We start from the raw sequence: 20,996 nt of genomic DNA, 5'->3' as shown, positions 1-20,996 counted from the left end.
GTGGCTCAGGGGTTGAGTGTCTCCCTTCAGGTCAGGGTATGATCGTGGAGTCCTAGGATCGAGTGCCACATCGAGGTCCCTGCATGGAGCCTGCTTCTCCCCTTGCCTATGTCTCTGCCTCTCTCTGTGTCTCTCATGAATATTACATACATACACAAATAAATAAATAAATAAATAAATAAATAAATCTCATTTACTTACTTCATAAGGTAGTCTACTTTAGATTATATATGATCTAACATTCACAAGGCTATAAATTATACATTTAAAAGAAGGGCTCATTTTAATTTGTGATTTATGCCTGGTAGTTCCACTTCTAGCTTTATGCATGTATTAAGTACCAAGATGAGGGACTCCTGGCTGGCTCAACCAGAGGAGTGAATGACTCTTGATCTTGGGGTTGGGAGATTATTTAAACAAATAAACTTTAAAAAGGGGGAGAGGCACCTGGTAGCTCAGTTGGTTATGTGTCCAACTGTTGATTTCAGCTCAGGTCCTGATTTCAGGGCTGTGATATGGAGCCCACATGTTGGGCTCTAAAATGAGTGTGGAGCCTGCTTGGGATTCTATTCCCTTCTCCCTCTCCTACCCCATAGTTTGCACATGCATGTGTGTAGTCTCACTCTTGTGCTCTCTGTAAAAAAAAAAAAAAAAAAAAAAAAAAAAAAGGAGAACCAAGTTGAAATCTATAGGCACTATAAAAATTTGAGACTTGAAAATCCTTGAAAATGGTAAGTTTCACCAGGCTCATAGCTACAACTTGACTTTTTTGGGCTATTCAGAGCTTACTGAAAAAATTATAGTAGGTATCTAACCAGCAAATATTACCTTGAAATAGGGGACCATATACATCCCAGTTTATGCAGGCAGTCGTAGATTTCCACTGCTCTCCTATCGTAATTGTTCATAGTGCCAGCTTTCACTCTCAAAAGTATTCCAATTTGCAGGATAAATTAATTTAATTTGTGTTATTCAGGTAGAATATCAATACATTATTTTAGTAAAATAATCTACTTCTAAAATAAAACAGGTGGATCCCTGGATGGCTCAGCAGTCTAGCACCTGCCCTCCGCCCAGGGTGTAGTCCTGGAGTCCGGAGATCGAGTCCCGCATCGGGCTCCCTGCATGGAGCCTGCTTCTCTCTGCCTGTCTCTGCCTCTCTCTCTCTCTCTCTCTCTCTTTCTCTCTCTCTCTCTATCTCTCTCATGAATAAATAAGTAAAATCTTTAAAAAATAAAATAAAATAAAACAAAAATAAGATAATGAAGATTTTTAAAATTTATTCATCTGGTGAGTCTCTACAACAGAGTGAAAGATAAGTCCTAAACAAATTTACTTAAATTTTTACTGAAGTGTATTGTAATATGGTTGTGTTTAACAATAACAACAAAGAGTCCTTTATAGTTTAGAGATTCTTTTTTTTTAAAGATTTATTTTATTATTTATTCATTCATTCATTCATTCATGAGAGACAGAGTCAGAGACACAGGCAGAGGGAGAACCAGGCTCCATGCAGGGAGCCTGACATGGGACTCAATCCTGGGTCTTCAAGATCACACCCTGGGCTGAAGGTGGCACTAAACCGCTGAGCCACCTGGGCTGCCCAGTTTAGAGATTCTTATTGAAATATTTGCAGATAAAATTATATGCTACTTGGGATTTGCTTCAAAATAATGGAGGGACAGGGAATAAGCAGTGGCACAGAGGATAAAAAGACTGGTTTTGAGTTACTAACTGAAGCTGAGTGATATTCACTTGAAAGTTCCTCTATTGTTGTAATACATTTGAAATACTTATTTTTTTAAAAGTAGAAAAATTACCAAGACTAAGGGTATAAGGTTTTTTTTTTTTTTAAGATTTTATTTAATTATTTGAGAGAGAGAGAGAGAGAAAGAACATGAACAGGGGAAGGAGCAGAGGAAGAAGGAGCAGCAGACTCCCAGCTGAGCAGGGAATTCTGAGGGCTTGATCCCAGGACCCTGAGATCATGACCTGAACCCAAGGCAGATGCTTAACCGCCTGAGCCACCCAGGCACCACAAGAGTATAAGTCTTAGAGTAACTTTCTTTGGGGAAATTTATATGAGGTTCAATCAAGAGCTACACTTAATTTCTTGTACGTAACTTCAGAGAACCTCCAGTCCTCTGAAATCTTTTTCCAGAAAAATAAAGAAATGTATTTAATCACTCCCCTTTTCATACTTAATTTACCTCTTTTTGGTTTTCAAAGTTTTACTCTCAATTCTGGCTAGCCAACCTGCCCTTCCCAATTTTTAAATGAACCTGAAAGAAAGCCTGATTGTTTTTAATTTACACTTTGTAAATAAAAGAAATTGGTCAACAAACTAAAAACAAAATGCAATAATATAAAACCAAATATGTTGGAATTGACAAAAATGGTATTTTAATATAGGTAGTCTCAGAGACAAGAGATCCACAGATATTATCTGACTTCTAGCAGCAGGATTATTACTACTAATAAAAATAATAATACTAAAATTCAGTTGTTTTTTAAAGATTTTATTTATTTATTTGAGAGAGAGAGAGCACAGGTGTGGTGAGGGGCAGAGGGAGAAGCAGACTTCTCACTGAGCAAGGAGCCCGATGCAGGGCTCTATCCCAGGACTCCACAATCGTGACCTGAGCTGAAGGCAGGTGCCACCCAGGCACCCACCCGCCCCAATATTCAGTTGCAATCAAATAATAATTTACAAAATAGAAAAACCATTTTTTCTATCTATCATATAATTTACGTAAGGAAAGGTGACAACAACCGAAAGAACTCTTAAAGAAATTTAGAAAGGTATTTTTTCTTTCTCTCAAATTCTTCAGTTGCAATTTACTTAAAACAAGTAAACAAGTCACTTAGTTAAATGAAAATGAAAGCAAGGTTGAAATGGATCAAGGGGATTATTCCCAGCTAAGAGAAATGGGACACAGCTGACCCAGGAACACTAAGAGGCATTAAGACTGGCTTGAGACAACATGCATAACAGAAAGTTCCAGAAGAGTCCTAAGTTTTTAGCTAAGGGCAAATAAAATCAATTTCCTTCACATCAGAAGAAAAGAATCTTCCACTTTAAAGGAGTGGGTCCTATCTCCCTTCATGTTATTAGCTATGTTTAAAAGCCCTGAATGCCATCTTCCTTTATTAGATAGTTATATACACATTATTATTAAGGTTGATTCGTAGAAGAGTGGGAACAGCCATCATCCTGAGAAGACTAAAGGAAATCTAGCTAAGTTTGGTCATGAAAAGAAATAGCAGGAACTTTCTGATTAAACTTTAAACCTCGATTTTCAAAAAACACGCCCCAGGTACAGTGACCATGTGTCTGAGTATGCGTATTAAGATATTCTCAGATTATTTATCTTGCTCTAATGTGATTCAATAGTATCCTCTTTTACTCTCAAGTATCCTGATTTAAATCACCTACCCAAAAACAATATTCACCAGAATCAGCTGGGATGTTTGTTTAGAATGTAAATTCTTGGGTCTCAGACTGGTAGAATTAAAATTTGGAGGGATCCTGCACAGGCATTTGCATCATTAACAGGTGTCCCAGGGGATCTCGCTCTGCCAGTGTCTCTGCCTCTCTCTCTCTTTCTGTGTCATGAATAAATAAATAAAATCTTAAAAAAAAAAGAAGAAGAAGAAGAGAGGATCTCTAGTAGTGTTTCTCAAACTATCTGTGGGAAGTGCCTCACTCCATCCTCCAACTTGTCAAAACCTGTACTTTGTAAAATGCAATAAAAATAAATTACTGGGAAAACGACCACATGCTTAGATGTTGTGCCAATGTCAAAAATTACTATTTAAGTTTTTTAATGCTCAATTTCTATACTTCTTGAAGTTAATAGCAGGTTGTAAACTGACACTGATCCATGGACCACACTTTGTGTTAACACTGGTTTGGATAAACAAGGATTTAGGGGAACAAGAATAGGACTAAAGTCAAAACTTGAATATTATGTATGTATCCATCTTTTTTTTTTTACATTTTTTTTTAAGATTTTATATATTTATTCATGAGAATACACAGAGAGAAAGAGAAAGGCAGAGACACAGGCAGAGGGAGAAGCAGGCTCCATGCAGGGAGCCCGACGTGGGACTTGATCCTGGGTCTCCAGGATCACGCCCCAGGCTGAAGGCGGCGCTAAACCCCTGAGCCACCCGGCGGCTGCCCTGTATCCATCTTTAAGCCAGAGTTTGGAGATTTTATTATGTCTAATGTATACATAGGAGGATTTTCAGCTGACTTCACTATTCACTTCACAGTGCTGAATGATAATCTTTTCTTAGAATCCAAGTCTGATAAGTTCATTTCCAACTGTTTTTAATGACACACAGGATTTCACTAACAAAAAATTCAACAAAACACTATGACTATACAAGTTGATGAACAACCTCAACTTTTAGCTTATCCCTGCCTTAAACTATGAAGTATATAAACTGTAACACAGAGTTTTCGTTCTTGAATCTTTTCAAATTATAAACAAACTACTCAACACCAAGCACTGAAGTTTCCCTTCTTTCTGAGGCTGTATGTTACTACCTCTTTAAACACTCCATTTATGGTCATACTTCCAAAATGTCTTGACACAATTTTTCAAATTTCAAAGAAAATGTACTTAAGTGATTTTCAAGGCTAATAGTAATTCCAGACATTTCATTTGTTCAAAAAATTAAACTAGGCATTTTTAAATGAAAGAATCAAAATGTCATTAGTGTCAGCTCTCAATTTACTGCTTTATTGATTATATCATATCATAAATTGAGAGGAAGTTGTCCCTTCATCTTTAATATAGGTCTATTATTGGATAAACTACAATCTTTACCAATGAGAAAGGAGAGTAAATAGAGGGATCAAAGGGTCTCAAAATACAAGCACGGAGTTAAAAAAAAAAATGACTATGAGCCAAGATGACTTTATCCAGAAATGCAATAATTTGGGGATTATAAAACTACAGTACTTTTTTTTTTTTTTGAAGAGTAGAGGAGGTCCTTGTTATTCAAAGATCATCAGTACTAAAAAAAGGCCACTTAGAGGGGCGCCTGAGTGGCTCAGTTGGTTAAACATCTGTCTTTGGCTCAGGTCATAATCTTCAGGGTCCTGGGACTGAGCCCCACATCAAGCTCCCTGCTCAATGGGGAGTCTGCTTCTCCCTCTTCCTCTACCAACCCCCCCCCCCCCCACCACCGCTTGTTCTCTCTCCCTGTCTCTCAAATAAATGAATAAAATCTTTTTAAAAAAGGGGCAGCCCGGGTGGCTCAGTGGTTTAGTGCTGCCTGAAGCCCAGGACATGATCCTGGAGACCTGGGATCGTGTCTCGCTCAGGCTCCCTGCAGGGAGCCTGCTTCTCCCTCTGCCTGTCTCTCTCTCTCTCTCTGTCATGAATAAATAAATAAAATCTTAAAAAAAAAAAAAGTCACTGCTCTATCTGACCTCTACTGACTGAGCCAGCTAAGTGCCCCTGGTTCATTCTACCTTTAAAATATACTTTAAATTTGGAGACTCTCCAGCCAGTCCTCATTTGTGCTGGAAGCACAATGTACCCATTCTAACAGATGTGAGATGATGTCTTAACTGTGGCTTTAATTTGCATTTCCCTGATCATTAGTGATGCCAAGCAGCTTTTCATGTACCTGCTGATCTTCTGCATGTCTTCTTTGGAAAAAAATCTATTTAGCTCCTTTCCGATTTTGTTAATCAGACTATTCGCTTGTTTTTGCCATTAAGTTGTACAAGTGGCAGCCCCGGTGGCTCAGCGGTTTGGCGCCTGCCTTCAGCCCTGGGCCTGATCCTGGGGACCCAGGATCGAGTCCCACATCAGGCTCCCTGCATGGAGCCTGCTTCTCCCTCTGCCTGTATCTCTGCCTGTGTCTCTGCCTCTCTCTTTCTCTCTTTGTGTCTCTCAAGAATAAATAAAATCTTAAAAAAAAAAAGTTGTACAAGTTTGTTACCTATCAGATACATGATTTATAAATATTCTCTCCCATTACATATAGGTTTTCTTTTTGTTGATTGCTTTTGTTATGCAAAAGCATTTTAGTTTGATATAGTTCCACTTATTTTGTTTGCTTTTTGATCCTATGCTTCTGGTGTCAAGTCCAAAAAATCATTGCCATAACCAAGGTCAAGGAGCTTTTCCTTGTGTTTCCTTTTAGAAATTTTATGGCTTCAGGTCTCAAATTTAATTCATTTAAACAGGGATGCCTGGGTGGCTCAGTGGTTGAGCATCTGCCTTCAGCTCAGGGCGTGATCCCGGAGTTGTGGGATCAAGTCCCACATTGGGCTCCCTGCATGGAGCCCGCTTCTCTCTCTGCCTCTCTCTCTCTTCTCTCTGTGTCTCTCATGAATAAATAAAATCTTTAAAAATAAAAAAAATAGGGGATCCCTGGGTGGCGCAGCGGTTTGGCGCCTGCCTTTGGCCCAGGGCGCGATCCTGGAGACCCGGGATCGAATCCCACGTCAGGCTCCCAGTGCATGGAGCCTGCTTCTCCCTCTGCCTGTGTCTCTGCCTCTCTCTCTCTCTCTGTATGGCTATCAAAAATAAATAAAAAAAATAAAATAAAATAAAAAATAAAAAAAATAAAATGGATTAAGTTTAAATGAATTATTTTTTTTCAAAGATTTTATATATTTATTCATGAGACACAGGGAGAGAGAGAGAGGCAGAGACACAGGCAGAGGGAGAAGCAGGTTCCATGCGGGGAGCCCGACGTGGGACTCGATCCGGGGTCTCTAGGATTGCACCCTGGGCCGAAGGCAGTGCTAAACCGCTGAGCAACCTGGGCTGCCCGAAACTTAATCCATTTTAATCCATTATGAGTTAATTTTGTGAGTGGTAAAAGATAGGAATCTAGTTTCATTCTTCTGCATGTGGTTATCCAGTTTTCCCAATACCATTTAATGAAGAAGCTATCCTTCCCCCATTGTATTTCTTGGAGCCCTTATCAAATTATTAGTTGACTGTATATGCAAGGGTTTATTTCTGGGCTCCTGATTCTGTTCCACTGGTCTGTGTGTCTATTTCTATGCCAGTACCATACCATTTTGACTACTTACAGGTTTGTAGTATGTTTGAAATCAACCGTGGGGAACCCAGTGTGGGACTCAATCCCAGGACCCCAAGATCATGACCTGAGCCAAAGGCAGATGTTCAATCACTGAGCCACCCAGGTGCCCTAGGGATATATTATATATTTAACTATTTTCTTACTGATGGTTATGCTATTTCAAAAAAATTTATATAGTTATAAATTATACGGTAGTGAAAATTCTTATATATATGCCCTTGTCCAAATCTGATTATTTCCCTACAACAGATGTTTAAAACTTGCATATAATTATTTACTGTTGTATAACAAATTACCCAAAACTTAGTGGCTTTCTTCTTCCTTTTCGCTTTTTAGAGATGGGGGAGGGGCAGAGGGAGAGACAGAATCTTGAGCAGGCTCCATGCTCAGCACAGAGCTGATGTGGGGCTCGATCTCACAACCCTGAGCCAAAATCAAGAGCTAGACACTTATCTACTAAGCCACTCAGGCACCCCAAAACTTAGTGGCTTTAAAACAATAACAGTTATTGTTATCTCTCACAGATTCTGTGGACCATGAATTTAGACAGTGGAAACAGTGGGGCTGACTTGTTTCTCCTCCATGATGTCCGGGGCTGCAGTGGATACTTGACAGCCAGGAGCTGGAATCATCTGAAAGCTCACCCACTCACTCATCCAATGGTTAATGCTATTGCCTGAGGCTTAGCTCAGGTTTTCGATGAAATTATCTACAAGTGGCCTACTCATATGACTGAATTCTAAGAACATGGATCTCAAGGTAAAGAAAAAGGCAGGAGGAACCTGTATTCTTTTTATATTCTAGTCTCAGAAGTCACATCATATCATTTCTACCACACTCAACTGGTTGGAGCAGTCACAAGTCTTCCCAAATTCAAGGGGATAGGAAATGGATTCCACCTATTGATGAAGAGTAGCAAAATTCTCTGAGTAAGTGGGTCTAGAAATACTGCTGTGGCCATTACTTGAAAAAGAGAATCTGGGGATCCCTGGGTGGCTCAGCATTTAGCACCAGCCTTCAGCCCAGGGTGTGATTCTGGAGTCCGAGGATTGAGTCCTACATCGGGCTCCCTGCATGGAGACTGCATCTCTCTCTGCCTGTGTCTCTGCCTCTCTCTTTCTCTCTGTGTCTCTCATGAATAAATAAGTAAAATCTTAAAAAAGAAAAAGAAAAAGAAAAAGAATCTGTCATACTTTCTCTATTTCAAAGGGGAAAAGTCACCAATGCCTCTAATGATACCTTTATTTTACTTTATTTACTTGTCAGAGAAAGAGAGAGAAAGCACACAAGCAAGGGGAACAGCAGGCAAAGAGAAGCAGGCTCCCCGCTGAGCAAGGATCCCAATGCAAGGCTCAATCCCAGGACTCTGGGATCATGACCTGAGCCAAAGGCAGATACTTAACCAACTGAGTTACTCAGGTGTCCTTTAAATCCAAGTCCTTTTTAAACAGTCTGTCCTATATTCTCCAGGCTATTATCAAATGAGAATATTTATTCACTTATTATAGGGAAAACATTAAAGTAGATAATTCCCAAATGTTTCAAAAAAAATTTAGGGTGCTGTATTAGAAGTTGCATAAACTGTTTTCTGATTTGCTAGTTGTTAAAAAACAAATCAGGATTTTTAAATAAAAAAGATAAAAATGCAAGAATAAACTATTGACATAAGGTGAACATTTTACAAATACTTGATTCAAAATAATTCTTTTTTTTCTTTTCTTTTTTTAATTTTTATTTATTTATGATAGAGAGAGAGAGAGAGAGAGAGAAGCAGAGACATAGGCAGAGGGAGAAGCAGGCTCCATGCACCGGGAGCCCGATGTGGGATTCGATCCCGGGTCTCCAGGATCGCGCCCTGAGCCAAAGGCAGGTGCCAAACTGCTGCGCCACCCAGGGATCCCCTACTTGATTCAAAATAAAATGTCAATGGGGATCCCTGGGTGGCTCAGCAGTTTAGTGCCTGCCTTCAGCCCAGGGTGTGATCCTGGGGTCCGGGGATCAAGTCCCATGTCAGACTCCTGCATGGAGCCTGCTTTTCCCTCTGCCTGTGTCTCTGCCTCTTTCTCTCTCTCTCTCTGTCTCTCATAAATAAATAAATAAAATCTTTAAAAATAAATAAATAAATAAATAAATAAATAAATAAATAAATAAATAAAATGTCAAGTTCTCAGTTTAAAATGAAGATGTCATGGTACTAAAGATTTTCAAGTCCAGCTTTATTCACTTTGAACCTAGACCCAGAAGTCTAGGTTGATTTCAAGATTATATAACTCTGAGATCAAACTTAACAGAAACTCTCTTGATATGGTTGATGACCACATCCAAATTACATTCTGGACACTCTGCAAGAAAAATTACATAACAAAATATCTGTCTTTACCTCTCCCCTCTCCTCAAAAGTAAAAGTATAGCAAGTAATAATCTATTTTATTGTCGAGCAACTCAAAAAATGATTTTCTGTATTCTTCAAAAATTCACATAGCAAGGGGCACCTGGGTGGCTTAGTTGGTTCAGTGTCTGCCTTCGGCTCAGGTCATGATCTCAGGGTCCTGGGATAGAGCCCTATATCAAGCTCTCTGCTCAGCGGCAAGTCAGCTTCTCCCTCTCCTTCTGCCCCTTCCCACCATTTGTGCTCTCTCTCTTAAATAAATAAATAAAATCTTTTTTAAAAATTCACACACAAACATAAAAAAATAAATAAAAATAAAAAATAATAATAAAGTAAAAAATTCACATAGCAAGAGGGGTACCTGGGTGGTTAAGCAGCCTACTCTTGATTTCAGCTCAGGTCATGATCTCAGGAACATGGGATTGAGCCCTGAGTTGGGCTTCACTCAGCTCAGAGTCTGCTTGTCCCTCTTGCTCTGGTCCTCCCCCTGCTTGCATGCTCACTCTCTCCCTCTCTCAAATAAATAAAATCGTAAAAAAAAAAAAAAAAATTCACCTAGTAAGAGAGCCCAGTCTACCAGTATTTCAAAAGAAAGACACTGCACTGAGGTTTGATATTAGTCTGTACCTTCAGCTGAGACATTTTGGCATGATAGTCAGTATAAGAAACCAGGAGGGGACACAAGACACAGTACTCTGTTTTACTAAATCTAGAATGTTCTTTTCAGACCTCTTTTTGGGGGTGGTGTCTGGGTGGCTCAGTTGGTTAAGCCTTTGACTCGGCTTTTGGCTCAGGTCATGATCTTGGGTCATGAGATCCAACTGCATCAGGGCTCCAGCTCAAGAGTCTGCTTGAGATTCTCTCCCTCCCCTTCACCCTTCACCCCTCCCCCTGCTTGCACATGCATGCTCTCTGTAAGATAAAAAAAAAAAAAAAATTTTTTTTTAAAGACCTCTTTTTGGGCAGCCCGGGTGGCTCAGCGGTTTAGTGCCACCTTTGGCCCAGGGCACAATCCTGGTGTCCCGATCAAGTCCCATGTCAGGTTCCCTGCATGGAGCCTGCTTCTCCCTCTGCCTGTGTCTCTGCCTCTCTCTCTCTGTCTCTCATGAATTAAAAAAAAAAAGACCTCTTTTAGGGGCATGTGGCTGGCTCAGTTGGAAGAGCATATGACTTGATCCGAGGATCAAATTTGAGCCCACATTGGGTGTAGAGATTACTTAATAAAAATAATAAAAAGGGGGACCTGGGTGGCTTAGTGGTTGAGCATCTGCCTTCAGCTCAGGTGATGATACCAGGGTCCTGGGATCGAGTCCCACATCGGGCTCCCCACAGGAAGCCTGCTTCTCCCTCTGCCTGTGTCTCTGCTTCTGTCTGTGTTTCTCATGAATAAATTTTTCAAAAAAAAAATTTTTTTAAATAAAAAAAAGACCTCTTTTCAAAGCCATTTTCTTCTCTTGAGCAACTTGTCCCCCAATAGGGATGCCAGAGCCAGTGCATCTTGTGCCAAGGAATAAGACCGAAGAGCCAATGGAAATGCGCTATCCTTCGCCCATTGATGCTAATAATAAACAGTGAAAACTCAACTGTCAGGGACCCTTGAGGACTGAGTCAATTTAGATACACAATGGAGTTTTGTTTTGTTTTTTTACTATTTCATTAAATATTATGAACCTATATCAATACATATTTTTTTAAAGATTTTATTTATTTATGAGAGACACAGAGGGAGAGAGGCAGAGACACAGGCAGAAGGAGAAGCAGGCTCTCTGCAAGGAGCCCGATGTGGGGCTCGATCCTGGATCCCGGGATCATGCTCTGAGCCAAAGGCAGAAGCTCAACCACTGAGCCACCCAGGCATCCCTATCAATACATATATACACACAAATATATACATACATACATATGTACAATTTTGAATAGAAGAAACATTTATAAATCTAAAATTCATACAGAATAGTCATTTTTATTTTTAGTTTTAGTTTTTTAAAATATTTATTTTAGAAAGAGAGAGCACACATGTACAGCATGGAGAGGGAGAAAAAGAATCCCAAGCAGGCTCCCCTTTGAGCACAGAACCTGACATGGGGATCAATCCCATGACCCTGAGATCATAACCTGAGCCAAAACAGTCAGATGCCATAACAACTGAGCCACCCAAGTACCCCAGTGAAGTCATTTTTAAAGGTTAGGATACAAAAAACTATCAGGCAATATATAATATGTCAAATGCCTCTTACATAGTATCCACAAGTGTTCCAGTGTTAACTCTACTTAAAAATAAATCCACACAATAGGATCTAAACTGTGATTAAAGAATACATTAGGGAACCCTGGGTGGCGCAGTGGTTTGGTGCCTGCCTTTGGCCCAGGGCGTGATCCTGGAGACCCGGGATCGAATCCCACGTCGGGCTCCCGGTGCATGGAGCCTGCTTCTCCCTCTGCCTATGTCTCTACCTCTCTCTCTCTCTGTGTGTGACTATCATAAATAAAATAAAATTAAAAAAAAAAAAAGAATACATTAGAAAAGGTACTAAGGAAATATATCCAAGTATTAGTGATGAGTAACAAGATTCTAAATTATTTTATTCTTCTTACTTTCCTATTTTTTTTAACTTTTCCAATGACTGTATTACTTTGATAATTAGTGAAAAAATACACTTAAGTCAGTATAAGTATTTCATACACTCTGTGATTATAATGATATTCTCTTTCCTTTTAAAAATATTTTATTTATTTACCTGAGAGAGAGTGATATCATGAACAAGGGGAAAGGGGTGAGGCAGAAACAGATTCCCCGCTGAACAGGGAGCCCAATGAGGGTCCCAGGACCCTGAGACCATGACCCGAGCAAAAGGCAGATGCTCAACCCACTGAGCCACCCAAGCACCCTACAATGATATTCTTTTAATTGAACAATAAAAACTGGAAGAAAATGATGAAAAGTAGTAGAAGGAAGGGACGCCTGGATGGCTCAGCGGTTGAGTGCCTGTCTTCTGCCCAGGGTGTGATCCTGGAATCCCAGGATCAAGTCCCACATCAGGCTCCCTGCATGGAGCCTGCTTTTCTTTCTGCCTATGTCTCTGTCTCTCTCTGACTCTCCCATGAATAAATAAAATCTTTAAAAGAAAAAAAATAGTATAAGGAAGAGTGTTTGGACTACAGATGGTTTTGTTTTGTTTTTTTTCTATCTGCTTTGCCCTACATTCTAATTTATTTCACATTTTTATAAACTTTATTCAGGGATCCCTGGGTGGCGCAGCGGTTTAGCGCCTGCCTTTGGCCCAGGGCGCGATCCTGGAGGCCCGGGATCGAATCCCACGTCGGGCTCCCTGCATGGAGCCTGCTTCTCCCTCTGCCTGTGTCTCTGCCTCTCTCTCTCTCTGTGACTATCATAAATAATAAATAAAAATTTAAAAATAAATAAATAAACTTTATTCAAAGAAAAGTAACAGATGCAAAGGCCATAAAAAAAAAATCGCATTTGCAATAACCTTCCATATGGTAATCAGTTTTATACCTGCTTTTCTCAGATCAGCAGAGCTATATCCCAAAATGACTCTTATGAGTAACACTGAAAAATTCAACCTCAAACTTACGTTACACCTATAAACCACCGAGAGTTACTAAGATGACACACAGACTTATGCTTCAGAGGATTAAAAAGACACTATGATAGGCAGGAGGTAGGCCCCCAAGATTTCTGGCCTATGATATATACACATCTTCTCCCAGTTATATCATCAAACAATAATGTAGGTACTTCTGTGAAGGAAATCTGCAAACATAATTAAGGTCCCAAATCAGGTGACCTTTAAATATAATTATCCAAGTGGGCCTGATCTAATCATATGACACCTTTAAATCTGGATCTAGAGATAATATATGTAATATTTCATGGATTTGAAGCATGAGAGATTTCATTTGCAAGTTCCACATTATTGGCTTGAAGATAGAGGGGACCATGTAGCAAGGAATACAGGCAGTTTCTAGGAGTGACCCCTGGTTGACAGACAGCCAGCAAAAAATACGGATTTCATTACTACCACCATGACGAATTGCCAACAACCTCAATGAGCTTAAAAGCAGATTCTTGGGATGCCTGGGTAACTCAGCGGTTGATCCCAGGATGCCTGGATCGAGTCCCATGTCGGGCTCCCTACACAGAACCCGCTTCTCCCTCTGTCTATGTCTCTGCCTCTGTGTGTTTCTCATGAATAAATAAATAAAATCTTAAAAAAAAAAAAAAAGCAGATTCTTCCCCAGAAACTCCACATGAAAACAGCCTGTTTGGGCACTTTGATTTCAGCCTTTGAGACCACCATGAGCAGGGAAGTCCATGCCATGATTGGCCACAAAATTTTGAGCTAAAAATTGGTTGCTGTTTTTAACCACTGAGTTGTGACACAGGAATAGAAAACTAATGCAGAATTCTTGAAGTCAAAATTCTTTTCTAAGGCCTTTCAACAATTACAAATACAGTGTTAAATACACAAGAAACTAACATAGGCTGTCTCTTAGAATTGCAACAGAAGCCACAACTTGTAACTGTGCTATGATTCATAAAACAGATAAACTGAACCAAACCAAACCAAACCACAACATGCATCACAGACTATCTTAAGCTCAAACTGTTTTTTCCTCATTTTTCTCCTTTATCTATTCAACCCATCCCCCCACCTACCTCCTCTCTGGCAATCACGTTTGTTCTCTGTTCTTTTGTTTGTTCATTTGTTTTGCTTTTTAGATTCCACATATAAGTAAAATGATATGGTACTTGTCTTCTTTTTGGGGGGAGGTATTTATCTTTCACTGTCTGGCTTATTTCACTTAGCATAATATCCTCTAGGTCCATTCATGTTGTCTCAAACGGCAAGATCTCATTTCTTTTTTGTGGCCAAATAATATTCCAGTGTGCACACCCCACATCTTCTTTATCCATTCATCTATTAATGGACACTTAGGTTTAGAGTGCTTACATATCCTGGCTACTGTAAATATGCTGCAATAAACATAGGGATACATATATCTTCAAATTGGTGTTCTCATTTTCTTTGGATAAATACCCAGTAGTAGAATTACTGGATCATATGGTATTTCTATTTTTAACTTTTTGAGGAACCTCCATTCTGCTTTCCTTAGTGGTTATACCAATTTACATTCCCACCAACAGTACACAACGGTTCCCTTTCCTTTTCTCTACATCTTTGTCAATTCTTGTTATTTATTCTTTTTTTTTTTTTTAACTTTAGCCATTCTGACAGGTATGAGGTGATATTTCATTGTGGTTTTTTTGACTTCTATTTCCCTGATGATCAGTGATGTTGAAGCATTTTTTCATGTGTCTGTTGGCCACCTGTATGTGTTCTTTGGAAAAATGTCTATTCAGGTCCTCTGCCCATCTTTTTAAAAATGTATTTATTCATGAGAGACAGAGAGAGACAGAGAGAGAAAGGCAGAGACCCAGGCAGAGAGAAAAGCAAGCTCCATCAGAGAGCCTGATGTGGGACTCGATCCCGGGTCTCTAGGATCACGCCCTGGGCCGAAGGCAGGTGCCCAACTGCTGAGCCACTCAGGTGTCTCTTCTGCCCATTTTTTAATCAGATTTTTTTTTTTTTGGTGTTGAATTCAAACTCTTATTAACACCAAACTTCAAATTCATATGTTCCAAGGTAAGGCCTCATACAAACTGATTTAATAGTTAACTGCACAGACACTAAGTCTAATCTTCTCTGTACTAGAATCTCATGAGTTCTAGGAACTCATCTAGTGTACAAATTCTAACTAATCCTTGCTCAGATTACAAACTTCCACCCTAAAATCTAACAACAGTCCCTAATCTAACAACAAACCTGCTAATCCTTGATGAGCAGGTTTTCCTAACTGTTCCCCCTTTTGAGAAGACTCCTCATTCCTCTGGTTCTCTGCTTGTTGCAGGAAGTTAAATAAAGCTAACTAACTTTTTTTTAACTACAAATAAATCCTTGATGATCACTGGTAGGTGGTTTATGGGTATCCTACTATTTAACAACTGGCATTTCCACTAAGATTCAGTTGACCCCCTTGTTTCTGGGGAGACCTATGACTTTGTCATAGTGTGCATGTATGTGACCACTTGATTTCTCAGCTGTTCAAGGCCATTCTGCCTGCAATAGTGAGGTATGTGAGCTTCAGTGATTTTGTTGAGCACTTCAGGATCAAAGTAAAAGTTGGGTCCTCTGACTATAAGTCTTACCAGATTATGCTGTTCATGAATGAAATTTGGCTTCTACCTAGTTAATAACATTCCTATCATCTGTCTGCTTGTTGAATATCTTTTTATTTAAGTAAGCTCTACACCCAGCATGGAGCTTGAACTCATGGCCATGAGATCAAGAGTCACATGCTCTACCGACTGATCCAGGCAGGCACCCCTTGTTCAGTAACTTGAGTGTCATTCATCTCTTAAAGGAAGTCCATAGCACAGGACAAATTCAGTCCTAATAAGCCTATCTTCCAGCCAGCTCCAAAAGCTGACACGTTCAGAAGGTCTCACCAGACCAGCATCTTTACATAAACTTTGTATTGAGTCATGTTTTCTAAAACTTCTTAAGGACTTTCCTTCGTCCTTATAATCTTGAGACATGTTTTACTTAGCTCTGAACTTGGAGCTGAGGTTCTCACAAGTCCTCAACTAATGAAAGCTGATCTTGAGTATCACTTCCTGTTTTCTACAAAAGCACCATCCTTACATCCAATCTACTGCAGGTCACATAAGAATTTTCTTAGTCTATATCTGTGTCCACTCCGTGCCTCCTCTATATACTTCCTTCATGCTTTCAGATGATGAATATAACCTAACAAATGGCATAATTTCACTAAAAAAAATTCTGAATTGGAGCAGCCCGGGTGGCTCTGCGGTTTAGCACTGCCTTCAGTCCAGAGCATGATCCTGGAGACCCAGGATCGAGTTCCACGTCAGGCTCTCTGCACAGACCCTGCTTCTCCCTCTACCTATGTCTCTCTCATGAATAAATAAATAAAATCTTTTTTAAAAAATTCTGAATTATAAACATCCTCTTGGGGAACTATTGACACAAACAAGATTGTTTGAGAGGTACCTTAAAAGAAAAAGGTGGAGTGTCTGGGTGTCACTTGAGTTGGTTAAGTGACTGACTCTTGATATTGGTTCAGGTTATGATCTCAGGGTCATAAGATGGAGCCCAGAATCAGCCTTCTTGAGTCTGCTTGAGATTCTCTCCCTCTCCTCCACCCCACTCCTGCACTCGTTCTAAAAATAAATAAATAAATCTTTAAAAAGAAAAGAAAAAAAAGAAACAATTTTGACTATTCAACAGTATTCAACTCCTTAACATGGGGAAATTTCTAAATACTATTCAAATTCTAAAACTGCCTCCCTGAAAGAATTCCCAAACCCCAGGATAAAAAGGAGAAAGTTTAGGGGTACCTGGGTGGCTCAGTCAGTTAGGTGTCTGACTCTTGATTTCGGCTCAGGTCATGGTTTCAGGGTCCTGAGATTGAGCCCCACGTGGGTCTCCACCCTAAGCAGGGAGTCTGCTTCTCTTCCTCTCCCTCTATTCCTGCCCACCCCCATCACAAGCTCCATCATTCTCTCTTTCTAAAACAAAATAAATCTTAACAAAAGAAGAAAGTTTATTGAAAAAAATCAACCTTGTGTAGGCCTCCCTAATGTCTATCAATTAGTCTATTCTGATGTACCTAGGAGATGCAAAGCCTGGTAAAGGCTAATTGGAATCACCCTAAAAAGAAATTAGAGATTAATCCTTTAAAAAAAAAAAACAATGAAAGGATCCCTGGGTGGCTCAGCAGTTTAGCGTCTGCCTTTGGCCCAGGGTGTGACCCCATAGTCCCCACAGCCTGATCAAGTCCTGCATCAGGCTCCCTGCATGGAGCCTGCTTCTCCCTCTGCCTGTGTCTCTGCCTCTCTCTCTCTGTCTCTCATAAATAAATAAATAAATAAATAAATAAATAAATAAATAAATAAATAAATCTTTAAAAAAATAGTAACTCTTGTTTGAGCTTTTGTTGCAGATGACATGTGTATATGATCTCTGGGTTTTAAATGCTAGTCACATATTATCATGCCAGATGATTTAACAAATGATCACCTAAGAAACAGAACAGTGGGGACGCCTGGGTGGCTCAGCAGTTGGGCACTTGCCTTCGGCTCTGGTCATGATCCCAAGATCCGGGATCCAGTCCCACATCAGGCTCCATGCAGGGAGCCTGCTTTTTCCTCTGCCTATGTCTCTGCCTCTCTCTCTGTCTCTGTCTCTCATGAATAAATAAATCTTTAAAAAAAAAAAATGAAAGAAAGAAACAGAACAGAGTGGCCTGTGCTTATAGAGGTCAAAATTACTACCATCAAAAGCTTGATAAACATTCACAACCTATCTAACAATGATACAGATCTTTTTTTTTTTTTTAAAGATTTTATTTATTCATGAGACAGAGAGGGGCGGGGGCAGACACACAGGCAGAAGGAGAAGCAGGCTCCATGCAGGGAGCACAACGTGGGACTTGATCCTGGGACTCCAGGATCAGGCCCTGGGCTGAATGTGGTGCTAAACCGCTGAGCCACCCGGGCTGCCCAATGATACAGATCTTAATTGATCACTTCCCCTAAATGATGTTAAGTCCTCCCGCTTCCTTAACAAATGATCAAAAGCAGAGACTGAGAATTGAAAGAGAAACCATAAATTGCTCACAAACACTCACAAAAACACTATGACTTATAAAACAGATATACTGAACCAAACCAAACCACAAAGTGCTATCCAAGCTCAAATCTTTTTAAACTTTAGCTCATTATATTGCAATACAATAGACAAATTGATCTAACTGTAACTTCTGAAGGACTCCTGTGTTCTAAAGCTAAGAACCATTGACTATTCCAGCAACTCACTTAAATTACAGATTCTAGCCAATCCCTGTCCAAACGACTAATTTCCACCCTAAAATCACTCTACAACTAACCCCAGCTTCTAACACCCTATGTATCTTCTTTGCAAACCCCCTCCTTCTGAGATGCCTCACAGTTATTCTGGTGTGTATTATTCCTTGCTGTAGCAAGCTAAATAAATGTGAACTTATTTTTGTTTATAGGTATATTCCTGGTGGTCTTTGGTAGTGGGCTTTAATATCCTCAAGGCAGGCAACTGGTGGCCCAGAATTAGGAATAGGAAGAAGACTTTATGATATATACCTTTTAAATTTTTATACCGTTATTGAATTACCTATTTAAAAGAATAAAATGAGAACCAACAAATGTATATAAGTCTTTTATAAATAAGTCAACCAACACTAAAACTACCAATATTCAATCAGCAGCAATTCATCCAGCAATCAGAATATTGCTGGCTATCAGCAGTCAAAATTTACTACCTGTTTCTACAAGGCTAAAAAGATTCCAGACCACTAATGGATCATCAATAGGTCATCAACAGATCTTTGTGTCAAAATTCAAAATCTCTTGTTTGGAAGTTAAATCTAAATCAGCCAGCAGTCAGAAGTGAAAATTAGCTTTGCATCTAATGTGAACAAATTTTTATTATACTATGTGGAACAGTATATGAATACCCATGTAGCAACAATTAACAACCTTCTGCTAATCTTCAAGCTACTCTTTATTTAAAGATTTCTCTAAATCAAAGATACTACATTATAATTCAACGCAAAAGAATTATTTATTTATTTATTTAAATATTTTATTTATTCATGAGAGACACAGAGACGGAGAGAGGCAGAGACACAGGCAGAGGGAAAAGCAGGCTCCATGCAGGGAGCCTGATGTGGGACTCAATCCCAGGTCTCCAGGATCATGCTCTGGGCTGAAGGCGGCGCTAAACCCCTGAGTCACCCAGGCTGCCCACAAAAGAATTTTTTAAAAACTAAAGAGCACACATGCACCTGGCTGGCTCAGGGGTAGAGCATGACCTTGGGGTCGTGGGTTCAAGCCCCATATTGGGCATGGGACCTATTTAAAATTTAAAAAAATAATAATAATCTAAAAAAAACCTAGAGCACAAAAAAACAATAACTACCACAGAATAAAAACAAATCTCTTAGAATGCCAAAGATAACCATTTAATAAAATTTTGGTATATATCTTAACATTTTAAATATTTAAAAATGCTTTATAATTAGTTATATTATACAGTCCTATAGTCTCTTTTGAATTTTGTACAAGCTACTAAAATTTTCTCATACCAACAAATACTCTTCTATAATTTTTCAGACTCTGCATCACGAGATAATGTAATTCACCTAACTAATCTGCTATTGCTTTTTTTTTTAAGATTTTATTTATTTATTCATGAGAGACACAGAGAGAGGGGCAGAGACATAGGCAGAGGGAGGAGAAGCAGGCTCCATGCAAGGAGTCTGATGTGGGACTCGATCCCAGGAATCTGGAATCATGTCCTGAGCCAAAGGCAGACGCTCAACCCGCTGAGCCACCAAGGCGTTCCCTAATCTGCTATTATTAAACAATACAGTTATTGTTTTCTCCTTTGCTATCATGAATAAGGTAGCAACAAATATCTTTGTTAATACATTATGAACTCACACGTTTATCAACCCTTTATATGTATTCATTTATGGGACATCTGGGTGGTTCAAGGGTTGAGCATCTGCCTTCAGCTCAGGGTTTGATCCTGGGGTCCTGGGATCAAGTCCTGCTTCTCCCTCTATGTCTCTGCCTCTCTGTGCCTCTCATGAATAAGTAAATAAAATCTTTAAAAAAATAAAAATTAAAAATAAATGTATTCATTTATAAATTATCTATAAACAGCTTACCCTTTGCTCATTTTTCTTTTTCTATGATTTGCAATTAAATATAAAAAAATGACTAAAAACATCTTTAAATATTAAACATATTAATATTAAAGCTAGCAGTGGGACATATTAAAAGCTAGTAGTGGGAATCCCTGGGTGGCACAGTGGTTTAGCGCCTGCCTTCGGCCCAGGGCGTGATCCTGGAGTCCCAGGATCGAGTTCCACATCAGGCTCCTTGCATGGGGCCTGCATCTCCCTCTGCCTGTGTCTCTGCCTCTGTGTGTGTGTGTGTGTGTGTGTGTGTCTCATGAATAAATGAACAAAATCTTAAAAAAATAAAAATAAATAAAAATAATAAAACTAGCAGTAAAATATAAATATTTTTTCCTTTAGCATACTTTTAAAAGGCATTTCAACTCCAGGCAATATTTTATTTTTTTTTTTTTTTTAAGTAATCTCTACAATAAGGGCACCTGGGTGGCTTAGTGGCTGAGCATCTGCCTTTGGCTTAGGTCATAATCTTGGGGTCCTGGGATCAAGTCCCATATCAGGCTCCCCATAGGGAGCCTGCTTCTCCCTCTGCCTATGTCTCTACCTCTCTCATGAATAAACAAATAAAATATTTTTTTTTAGATTTTATTTATTTATTTATGAGACACACACACAGAGAGAGAGAGAGAGAGAGAGGCAGAGACACAGGCAGAGGGAGAAGCAGAGACACAGGCAGAGGGAG

General features: G+C 39.4%; 1 protein-coding gene across 3 annotated transcripts in view; it reads right to left on the bottom strand.

Moving 5' to 3' along the window:
- PPP3CC (protein phosphatase 3 catalytic subunit gamma) overlaps nt 1–20,996 on the bottom strand; it is a 106,834-nt gene that overhangs the window by 65,373 nt on the left and 20,465 nt on the right. The window lies entirely within an intron of this gene.

Source organism: Vulpes vulpes, chromosome 9 (genome assembly GCF_048418805.1).
Source record: "Vulpes vulpes isolate BD-2025 chromosome 9, VulVul3, whole genome shotgun sequence".
Lineage (NCBI taxonomy): Eukaryota > Metazoa > Chordata > Mammalia > Carnivora > Canidae > Vulpes > Vulpes vulpes.
Note: the sequence above shows the minus strand (reverse complement) of the source record. Positions and strands in the feature narration are given on the sequence as shown.